Source organism: Aphelocoma coerulescens, chromosome 2 (assembly GCF_041296385.1).
Source record: "Aphelocoma coerulescens isolate FSJ_1873_10779 chromosome 2, UR_Acoe_1.0, whole genome shotgun sequence".
Taxonomy (NCBI): Eukaryota; Metazoa; Chordata; class Aves; order Passeriformes; family Corvidae; genus Aphelocoma; species Aphelocoma coerulescens.
In genome coordinates, this window is record NC_091015.1 from 127,237,194 (window position 1) to 127,249,623 (window position 12,430).

Sequence of the window (12,430 nt, forward strand, 5' to 3'; positions counted from 1 at the left end):
TAGGACAGAATGCACCCTCAGCAAGTCTGCAGATGATTCAAACTTGGAGAAGTGATTGATAAACCAGATGGATGTGCTGTTTTTCAGAGGGATCTCACCCAGCTGGAGAAATGGACTGACAGGTGTACTGGAAAGTTCAGCAAAAGGAACTGCCAAGTCCTGCACCCACGGAGGACTGGACTCCAGACACCCCCAATCATACTGGGGGCTGAGGAGAAGAGAAGCAGCTTTCCAGAAAAGGACCTATACATTCTGGTGGACAAGAAGTTGAACTTGAGGCAACAGTATGTCCTTGCAGAATATAAGGCCACTACATCTTGGGCTGCGTTAGGAAGAGCATTGTCAGCTCATCCAGAGCACTACCAGAAGCGATTACTCTCCTCTGTAAGTGGAGATATACCTGAAGCACTGTGTCCAGTTCTGAACTCCCCAGGATGATAAAGAAATGAACATTCTGGAACAAGTTCTGTGAAGGAACGTGAAGATAATGAAGGGATGAAGAGCATCTGCTATGACAAGAAAAGACTGAGAGAACTGGCATTGTTTGTCCTGGAGAATGGAAGGCTAAGCGGGGTCTTACAAATGTGATGGACGAGGATAAAGAAGATGGAGCTGATAGTCAAATGACAAGAAGCAAAAGGAACAAATTTATATACAAGAAATGCCCTTTAAAGTTTAGAAAACATTCTTTATCATGACAGTGGTCAAACACTGGAACAGGTTGCCCAGGGAGGCTGTAAATTCTCTGTCTTTGGAGACATTCAAAACCGAACTGGAGTCAGTCTTGGGATACCTTCTGTAGCTGACTCTGTTTTGGGCAGATGTGTCTGTCTCAAGGAGTTCCCTCCAATTCTCAAGTGCTCTGTGATTCTGGTTTCTTCTACAGGTTCCTCTGACATAGAAGAACTGATGATTTTGTGTCTAGACTGTAAAATATGACTCAGTATAAGCTGTGACAAGCAGGAAAATAAGACTACTAGTCCAGCAAGTAGAGATAAGAACTGGAGAGAATCGTATCTCACACATAACATGCAGTGGAAACCATATGTAATGAAACTCAAGCTAAGATCTTTATATCTGATTGAACTGTAGCAAAAAGACTTCAAGAAAGATGCCCGATGGTCCTCAGATGCTAGAGGACTGCCTGGCTACCTGCCCTGTAGAATTGTTCATCAGTGTCAACCAAAAGACACAACATTCACAGATATTTAAGCTATGAGGTATTGTTTTCTCAGGTTTTAGCATACTTAAAGCATGTAATGAACAAGGCTTTAGCAGTATGGTCCCTCTTGAAGAAAAAAAGTGTTAACTAGGGTTGAGATCAGGACACCTGACTGCTTCTTGCACCATCAAAAAGTAAACCCATCAAACAAACCACCAACATAAGATTGTTTTTAAGTGAAAGCTTTTTTTGGAAGTCAATGTCATTATCTTAAGTGTGCTATTATGGAAAACTTGGCTACATCACTTGAAAGTAAATGTTTTAATTAGTTAGTTCCAGAACTTAAAACTTTTTTAGGAAGCCGTGCTGTAGCTCATTTGAGCACTTCATGCAGTGATGACACATGCATTGCAAACACAAACCTGCTTAGTAATACATCATATTAATTGAGAATAAGATTTATTTATATATTTATTTATGACTATCACCATATATAGATTCTCTTTTCAAAATGAAACCCTTAGGACCTGTTGAGAGTGAGGAAAGCAGAAATAATGATGAAAATAACTGTACTCCTACCATTTGTATGATTGCAAGCAATAGTATCAGGTTGGGGTTTAATACCATTCAGTGAGTTCACACACAGAACAGAAGTGCTTGAAAACAAGATTATCATGCCAGCCTGACAGGCAGGTAAAATATTCAAGTTTTGGAAATCAGGTGCTAGAGTACAAAATTCAGCAACAAACATCAAGAGCAACTTATATCTGTGCCATGCACAAGTGATAAGCATGGGAGTTACTGACAGATTTTCCCAAAAAGGCAAACCTCTTCGACTTGAGTTCTTGACTAGATAATTTGTGAACATTGAAAAAGAAAAGAAAAATAAATAAATCAGGCCATTTACCCCATAATTCTACGTAGCATAAAGAAGTTAAGAGATATTAACAAGCCTCCTGAGTTACTTGCATCATCTCTAGATCATGTAGAAAGTAATCACTGTTGCCCCATTACAACACCATTTTAAAGTTTGTATGGGAAAATAAAATAAAGATAATTTTATACTCCTCACCATTCAAGAAGAGGTAATTTTCTTTTTCTCTTCCATTAATGTAACAGAGTCAGAGAAAGATGGAGAACCCTGGCACTGCCAGCTGGAAAGCTTCTCTCTGATTTCTCTAGGGTACTTACTTTCTACCTTGTCAATTGCCTCAGTCTGATGGTCCATGAACTCTAATAATTCATGATAGAAATGCTAATAGGTAAGACAAAGCATGTTACAACCACTGTAAAGTTTAAGTCATACCATATCATGATGCCAGAAGAAGCAATGGTATAGTTCCATATTCTATGTCAAAACCACTTTATCTATTCCTTCCTGAAACTAGTCCTGATCTTAGGTATGCAAGGTCAAATTTTGCATGCTTGTTTGCTAGAGCAAGATGATTTATCAGGTCTCCTGGCTTTATTATTTATTATGCTTTTCTCATTTTTTGGTGATTGAGATAGTGGATAAATAAAAATTTAAAAAAACCCAGACAACGAAACGGAAGTAAAGGGAGGATAATATTTCAAAAGTAAATTCAACAGGATAAAAAGTCAAGTGGTTCTAATGAAGGAGTCTGATGTCTGTGGTTTGTTACAATCAAGGCAGTGGTTAAGATTGGTTTCAGTGGAGTCAGGAGACTGCAGAGTCTGGACCATTTTGCATGCCAGTTGTTCCCTACACAATTTTATTATAAGGTTATAAAAGAAAGATTAACTGGTAGCAGGACCTGAACAGGGTCAGCTTGTTAATATAAGAACATCAAAGATGTTAAAAATGCTTTTATTTGGGGAGAAAGGAACTGGAGAGATAAGGATCATGAGAGAGATCAGGTGGAGGGATAAAATCAGTGGGGCCTAAGATTGGATTAGAAGGATACCAATTAGCATCTGTGATGAGGAGAGGGAAGGCAAGACAAAGGGAGGAGGAAAGTTAACATTTTATCAATTTTCTCTTAGAATATGTTTAGGTCTTCTTCAAAGAGGAAAATACATTTATTCTTCAAATCTTTCTCTTGTCCTGCCTCTATGTCATGAAAGAGCAGTGTTGTGAGGACAAATAGGGATTTGAGCTTGGAATTTGGCAATACATTTAAGAATAGACAAAGCAAGATCACTCAATTTGAGTTTTCCACAAGTTTAAGGAAAACAAGGACAGAAGATATTTATGAGATGTGAATTTATAGTTGCTTTGGCCAGGTGACTTATAATGAACAGAAAGTTAAGTCATTGCACTGAATAACTATAGGAAAAAATTACTATATTAAGTAATGATGGAGACTGGGCTATCAAAGGAGGTTGGAGTGAAAAAAGAACTCTGATAGTAATGAGCTAGTGGTGGTAGGAGGTCAATAAAAGGATTGGAAAAGATTTTATGAGTGAATGGAGATAAAACTGCTAGGTGACCAAAAGTTTAGCAAAAGGTACTTTCAGTAAGCAGGAGAAATAATTCTCAGATGAAAATAAAGAGATTAAATTGAGGAAACAGGACATGTCAGATCTTGTTGGTCATCTACTTGGAAAGGAAAAATTACTAAGCAGTGAACATAGGAGATGATGAAGAAAAAAAGACAACCAGTAACAAAAATCAAAGATTTTTACAGTCTGGGATTCTACTAAGGCTTAACATAGTTTCAAGTTGCTGTTATATGGTTTCAAAATCCTAGAGAGTAAAAGGAGATTAGATAAGATCACAGTGACAGATGGAGATGTCAGTGCAGATGATATAATGCCTTAATGTCACTAAATGAACAGTAAGTCTTGTTTGAATGAAAACTTTGCAGCAGATGGTGCCTTTATCATTGCAGACAATCCAAAGTATCACTATATTACAATTTATAATTTTTATTGATCAGTGGAAAAATTAGTAGTCTATTTCCATAAAGGTTATTTTTTTTTTCCTGGTGGTATCTCTAAATTTCTAGTATCTTTTGCAATATTTATAACTGCTGCCTCACAGAGAAACCTTTATCTTCAGTTTGCAGAATTTACTGGAAGCACAAGATACCTTTATTCTACTGCCTTAGATTATGAACTGAATATAAAAAGGTGGAGTGAAAACCTGACATAAGATAACAAGGTATCATGTCATTGTACCAATAAAGCTAAGGATATTTATTTCATTTGTCCCTTTATGCTGGAAGCACAAGTTTCCTTTCCAGATCCAGCCTTTATGTCTTGGAAGCCGAATCCTTATTGGAACTCATTTAGGGAGGTATTCACAAGGACAAGCTGTGATTTAACAGACTTTTTTTGTTAATCTTCACTCTGGTGAGCAGAGAAAGTGAAAGTCATTCAGAACCTTGTTCAAAAGAGGTACTAAACTGTAAGAGTTCAGAGTTGTTTGACTAGCTGAGGTGCCAGCCAAAAGTGTTCTGAAAAGAGGATGTAAGATTTGGTCTCACTGCTGACTTTCTCTGGTTCAGAGCTATAAACTCTTGGAATAACTCACAAGGTTAGTTTGACCTTCTGTTCAAAAGCATCCAAGGAAAACAGTACTAACACACTATTCTACCTAGCTTACTCAAAGAGGAACTAAAGAACAAATGTGAAACCTACTGCAGGTTTTATTCAATTTTCTGTTCCACAGAAGCAGTTACATGCAGAGATGTGTGAGATTTTTAATTTGCTTGTTTTAAATGTAATGTTTCCAGAATGTAGCTTAGTTTTTGGCAAATTAATTATGGGGTTTTAGATTTGCCCATTTTTTCCTCTTACTGATTTATAGCTGCTTGGAGACCACCTCATTTTCCAGCTTATACCTCTCAATTTCATATTTTCTGGCTGATCATGTCACTTTCCAAACGGGGAGGTCAGTCTCTTTAGAAAAGGAAAGAATGAACAGCAAGTAAACCTGTTTATCAACAACTGATTTTGTTCGTGCATTAATACAAAGAGCCATTTTAAAAAACTTTAATAAAATTCTGTTCACCTCAGTTTTGCAAGGCAGACTATTGTTAAAAAGTGTGAATGAAAGAGGCAGGAATTCTGACCTACCATTCCATGCATGAGACTTCCCAAAGAAATGACAGAAATGTCAGGATAATTTATATAGAAACAGAGTACCAAGTGCTCTGTGAGGGATATTTCCACAGCCCTAGGCTCTCCCACGTGGTTGTAGGGGGTCATCGCTCGGGGGCCCCAGCCAAAATGTGGGTGCAGCCCCAGGCAGCGGCAGCAAAGCTGCGACCAGAGGAGGTGATGCACGGCGAACGGAGCGGTGCGGCCTGGCCCGGCCGGCGAGGCCCCGAACGTGACCCCGGGAAAAGCGCGCAGGAACCAGCAGCCCCGACAGTTCCAACACGGGAGCGACCGAAAGAGAGAGCAAAGACACAGCGAGACAGAAAACAGCAGCCACTCGGAAAAAGGAAAAGACCATAGTAGCTAAGAACTTAGGGATAGTGAAATGGTATAATGTTAAACAAAATTATGGTTTTATAACAAGATGTGACAACCAGCAACACATATTCATGCATAGAACTGCTATTAAAAAGAATAACCCTGAAAAATGCATCCCAAGCTTGGGAGATGGAGAGGTGGTGGAATTCAAAATCATACAAGGTAGAAAAGGGTTACAAGCATCGCAGGTCACTGGGCCTGATGGTGTTCCTGTAAAAGGCAGTATATATGCAAAAAATCGTAGTCCTGTTAGACAATATCTCCATTGTAAACCCCCCCTACAGTCTCCCTTTCCTAATCCCACCTTTCCCTTTTACCCTATGTCCTATTACCCCCAGTGTATTCCCAATCCGTTTTTTCATCCATGGTTTCCCTCACAAAACCATGCCTTTGCCAATTGTTTCCCCAAAAATCCCTTTCCAATGCCGAGTGGGGGATGAAAAGGGGGAGGGAATAAATTAAACCCTCTCCTGCCTGAGTTTCCCCACAAGCATGCTCAGAGTGTCCTGTCTCCCTTCTGTCAGCCCTAAGATGTTCCACAGAATCTGTTTCGACATTTAAAGACTGAGGAGGGTGGCTTGTTTTGTTTTGAAACTGTTCTTGTTATGTTTATCCAGTTGTCTTCATTCTCCTTTTATTAAAATAAAACGGGTGAGATGTTGGGGTCCCTCCCCCCCGCCATGTAGCCCTGAGGGAGGCACGGGGTTTCCCTGCCCCTGCTCAGCCTCGTTCCCCATGGGTTGGTTTGTGTTTCCTGCGCGGGCAGAAGGACCCTCGGGTCCCGTGACTGCAGCAGTTCCTCGGCAGAGCCCGGCCATGCGGCTGGGGAAATAAACATCTCTGAAACATCTAGCAAGAATCCGTATATATATATTTCTTTTCCACGGGACTCCTGGTTTGATATAGGCGTGTTACAGTATCCCCGCTGTAACAGACTACCAAACAAACAAACAAACTGAAGCTATGAAGACCTTTATTCTTATCTGATATTGTTCAAATATGAGTTGTCACATCACAAAGAAACCCTCAATCCTGAATAAATATTTGTATGAACAAATAATTTTGCAATTTTTTTTTTCCCCGCTATCAGGAACTTTAGCAAGAATAAGCATATAAGAATTTAAAGAATATCTACCCAAGCATTACAGTGCAGTTTTTATCTTAAAGTTATTGTCTACAACAATTCTGGAAAGAGTAGGCAACTAAAAGAGGATAAGATCAGGTCTTACTAACTCTTTTACAGTTCATTCATTTATTAGTGATATTACTACCTCATGACAACCCGTTCTTTTTTCATCAGACTCAGCAGCAAACATCATAGCATTGACTTACTGGGATACTTTAACTTTGAAGGGAGAAAAAAATAATTGTTAGTAAATTTTACCTTTTTAATTGGTAAAAAAGGAAATGCCAGTACATTCACTGCACTGAACAGCACTAACCACTTATATATTATGGAGCCCTGCTGTACTCTTGTTGAAGCTTACTGATTATAATGTTATCTTGTAAAGAAATCTTATAAATTTGGGTTTATTTGCTCTGGTTCTAATTGTTGATGACATTAATAGGAGTTTTTGTAACAAATTTTAGGCCAAGTTCAAGAAAGCATAACATGCAAGTGAACATGCAAGCATAACAAGCAAATGAATGGATCAAAGGTTATATTTACCCTAGATATTAATTAAACTGTTATGTTTAAAAGGCAGACAGAAGACTTCTACACCGAACCTAAAAGAGTTTTTAACTTCTTTGTGGATTAGGGTGATCAATAACAGTTTTGTCAAGCAATAATAAAATTTCTACAGAGGTACACTCTGGCTCCATGGGGAAGTTTCTGTCAGCTTCAAACCCAGGTGCTGAACCCTCGACAGGAGGTTATGGGGCTTATGGGGAAGGGGAGAGAGGTGTAGCCCCAATCACATCAGTTAGCTCAGCTGAGTCCCGCTTGGATAGTGCTGCCCAGCCCTGGGGCTGAAGGGAGGGCTGGCTCATTCCCATGGAAGTGGGAATTGCACTCCGGGTCACCAGCTGGAAGGTCTGCAGGGAGAGGTGAGCAGGCTGTGCAGAGAAAGAGAAGAGTGAATTTAAGAAGTGAGCATTAGTTCTGTGTTTTAGAAGAGAAACTGCTGTATCAAAACAGTAAAGGACAAGTTAAAGAATTAAGTTCATTACAGGGAAGAAAATACTTTTCTGGAATAATGATGAATGAAATCTATGGAGGAAATTAAAAAGAGATGGCAAAGTGTAGAGTAAAAAAACAGAGTATCTGCAGGGATTTTCTGATAGAATACATTGTTGATGCTTGCTTATTACTGAAAATAATCACTATACATCTTTCTACTAATTATTGTAATGATAATTTGTTTTGGAACCTTTGAAAATTGAGAACATGCATAATGTTATACCACATAAATACACACTTTCCAAAAAAAGCAAAAAATAGAAAAAATACAGTTGAATTCAGCAATTGTATTATCTAGTTAATATTGCAATTTAGTTACTGCTGTGTGTTATTTTTGATAAAGTTTCAAATGGAAGAACATTCAAAGTTCATCTGAAATTATTTTTTTTTAATTTTAAAACTGTCATATTTGCTTGTCTAAGGATGAAAAGCAAAAGGAATTTTCAACTATGGATCATTCATGTATTATCCATGTATGCATTCAAATGTGAGCTTTTGAAACACATTTGCTTTGAACAATAAACAACTGCAAAAATGTTTTTTCTTGTAAGGTTTTACACTACCTGCAATCTGAATTTTCTGTTCCTTAGCCACTTACATCTTCCTTAACAGGATGTGTTGCTCCTACACACTATCTGCCAAACAGTTTGGCACATTTCCAGTCATAAGGAGACCCAAATTCTGCTAGTTAATTTTTGTGGAGTTAGCACTTATGCATGTTTGCCTGTAAAAATATGATTTCTTCCTTCCTTCATTTATTTATTTCCTGAATTTAATGGTTTTGGTTAAAACATTAGTGCAAGTGCCAGAGAAGTTATTGCTCGAAATGAAAACTCTGTGACCTAGAGATTCAGAGTAAGAGGGCATGTATTTTTATATAACTGAAAGAGAATTCCTTTAAATACATGTATTCCTATCCTGAGAGTTTACAAAATAATTTATATTTTTAGAAAATAAAATGCAATGCGCTGGTGAGATTATTGTATAAAAGACATCGGTACCAGCTAATATAAAACCTTTGTCTCATAGAAAATGAATGAACAAAGTTTGCCTTCTTTTAGTAGAGTGAATTCATAGTCACAGTGTGGCAGAATACTGCAAAGTTCCTGAAGACCCATACTAAGGGGATCAGATGTGGGCACGGTGAAGTGGGTGCTGCCTGCGTATAGTGGCATTTACGTCTCCAGGTGGTACCAAGAAGATGATACTCGGGATGGTTCTGCAGTCTAGCTCCTGCCTATGAAGTGTGGAGGGGAAGGAAGAGCAGGATCCCACTGGTCAGATAAGATGAGGCTGATTCTGCCCCTTTGTCAGCAAGGGTAAGCCCAGCACAAGCCCTGTGCCTCTCTACCTCTGTAGCTGCAACCTGTGGGGCTGCCTGAGTAAGAGCAAAATGCAGGGACAGTAGTGAAAAAGGAAGACCACAGCTGGAGAAGATGAGAGATCTTGTAGGGCTTTGGGCAAGAAAAAACAGTGAATCCTCTGAACTGAATTCCTCTTGCTGTGAATAGGAATTTTGTCTTCATTTTTCATTCAGTGCTTGATGAAGTCAAGAACAGTTTTTAACTTATTTCCCATAAATAAACAACAGTATCATTTGGTATTTATTCAATGATCACCTCCTTTTCCAAACTGAAAATATCCATGGTACAAAAATTTTAGTTGACATTTTAAATCAAAGGAGTAATACTTCTCTTAAAATCATGATGTTTACAACAGTCTGGAATATATGAATTACTGTTCCGTCTGTATCTGCCATTTCTTTACAAGTTTCACGGTGTTCTGATGTTACAGTATTTTGATAAGAGATACCAATGTAAGTCTTTTCATCTCTTACACTAGTAATTAATTAGTTACTAGTGAATTCTGCTTTCTGACATAGGCAATCTCACAGATGTATGATATAGGCCTCTTTTTCACTTGGGTTACAAGATCCAGGCCTCTATTTGGTACTGAAATGCACATTTTCCCTGATCTATGGGAGTCCTTTATGCATGTTTTCCATTATTCACAAAATATCCTGTTATATATGCACCTTTTTTTACAGGATCAAGATTTTAGACCTCACTCCATGTGGTGCCTGGTTTCTTTTTTTTCTTTTGCCTCACTTCCATAGGTTCCAACTCTTAAGGATTACATGCATGAAAAGAAACTGACTTCCTCATAGGTCATGACCTTTCATGCATAATATAAATTCACATACTATGATCATAGTGTAGCTATAGTCATTCAGAAGTACTGCAGAGAGCTATTTGACATTATTGTATATAGAGTGAGGGCAAAGGGAGTTGAGCTACAAAGAGAACCAACTGTTTTTATTAATGCACAATTTCATAACTAATCGTTTTGTTGAAGCATAACATACATCTTGGGAAGTGATGTATTTGTGTTAGACATTTGTAAATCTAACTAAGCATAAACACTTCACTTCAAAGCATTCCTGTCAGGGAATGATTGTATTTTAACAATATGCCCAAAAAGGCTTGTCTTTTTGTTTAAAATAGTTATACCTGAGGGAAGACGTGTATTATGAGGTATACTCCTGAATATTAGTCTATATGAACATACCTCACTTTGGCTAGCTAAAAATCATGAGATTAGGTAAACACAGTCTAGTCATGAATACTTCAGGGACCTGAATTTTGTTATTAAGCAGCACTAAAAAACTTGTTTTACAAATAAAACAACAAAATACCCCAGTTACAGCTTTTGCAGTCTCACTAGATACCTAAATTGACAACAGTAGCTTCAAGACCAACATGCATAATCTTATTCATTGTCCAAGGCCATGGTAAATGATGCATATACATATAGCCCATGGGAAAAAGAGGAAGTCATTAGCTTGGATGTTTTTTGAGTCATCCTGCACTGAAGGTGGTAAACGTTACCTACTCATTTTGGTCAAGCATGCACACTGGGTTAGTTAGCATGGCTCAACTGACAGGCAGAATTGTAATAATCCTCAGATTTACTAGAGGTGCTAAACTGGGCTGTTAGATGTAGGCCATATCATGTGGCATTCTTACCTGGAAGCTAGCCCTACAATCCCATCAATTTCAGTAACCATCTGCTAATAGCACTAATCATCTGCTGGATGTGTGGAACGACAGGAAAAATGGTTGTTGGCATCTCCCCCACAGCTGGACTCAGAAGTTTGACTGAAGCTGTGTTGGTGTGCCCCACTCTTGTAATGAGCCTAGTGTGAAGGAAGGATCAGACTTGTGCAATTGATTTGCACACTGAGGAGTGCACTGAGCCTTCAGTTTGCTCTGGAGTTTACCATGTTGCATTGTCTGTAGGAACACAGACAAACATGCCTTAAAATAAATTAATTTGTAAACTTCTGTTTCAAATTTCTGTATTATGTGATAATCTGGAGATTATCACATAGATGTGTTTCAAAGAAGTGATGAAAGAGAGTGATAAAGTGATTTTGTGAATACTTGGTAGAAACTGGAGAACAGGACAGGAGGATAAAGCTCTGCAGTTAAGAATTAGTGATGCTAGAAAGCAGTCCACTACTTAGAAGTGCAAATCAAAGGACTGTCATTTGAATACATCACCATGTGAGTAATAAATCCTTTCCAAATGCAATTGTAACTTGATAGCATCAAGGGCTGTGTGACCCCAGCACTCAGAGATGCTCTCTCCATCCTGGCGTTTTTTCAGTTGTCTTTTAACCACAGGATTTCTAAAGCTACAGGTTGAACAGGTTAAAGGCAGGATCTTACTCTCCTGTTCCCAGTCCATGACAAACCATCATCTGTATTTGTAATGTTATTAATATCCAGAAAATTGATTAAAGGTTATAATATCTAAGATTTCTAGTGTATAAGGCTTAAATATCAAACATTAAATAGAAAAATACCCTGTACAATAACCACAATGTTTCTGGAATAAATTGAAACATGGCATTTACAATATGGAGAACAATTGAAGCCACAAGGGGACAGTAATCTCTGCCGAGGAAATTGTTACTTCAGAGGTATGGTCTGCTGAATTTACAGTGTTCTTGGCAGGCATATTTACAATCTGAAAATAAAAATCTGGTTATTCTTAATTCTAATCTTTTCTCATTCTAGTTGCCCTCATGCCTGCTCTTGACTGCAGCAGATCCAAAGTTTTGATTGCTATAAATTTTAACACAAAACCTAAATCAATTTATCCCCACTATTCTCACCCTTATGAGCTGTACTCATTCTACCTTCCAATTACTAACAGATAATGTGCTGTAATAATATGCTGTCGGCCAGCAAGTACCAAATTTTATTTTCACATCAGGTTTTAATGGGAAGTGCCAAAACACCTTCAGAATTTACCAAAAAATTTCTCAGTATTACAGAATCTACGGCCTACGGGTGTTAGAATGCGTGCACAAGTTTGATGTTTTATTCAAACAAATATCTCAAAAGACTCAGAATTTGCATCAACAAATAAACCTACATAGAATTAATAGTTTCTCATTTCAGTGATTGCTTTAACTGGAGAATCAGTACTTATTGGTCTTTCCTGATGGCTGCAGAGAGTCAAGACTTTTGATTTCCCCCACTTCCTAGTAGTGGTTAGGTTCTAATTCTCTTTTGAGGAGATCACTTGTGATTAGGAATTCCACTTAATGAAGGGGATGTGTTGAAAACAGGCCA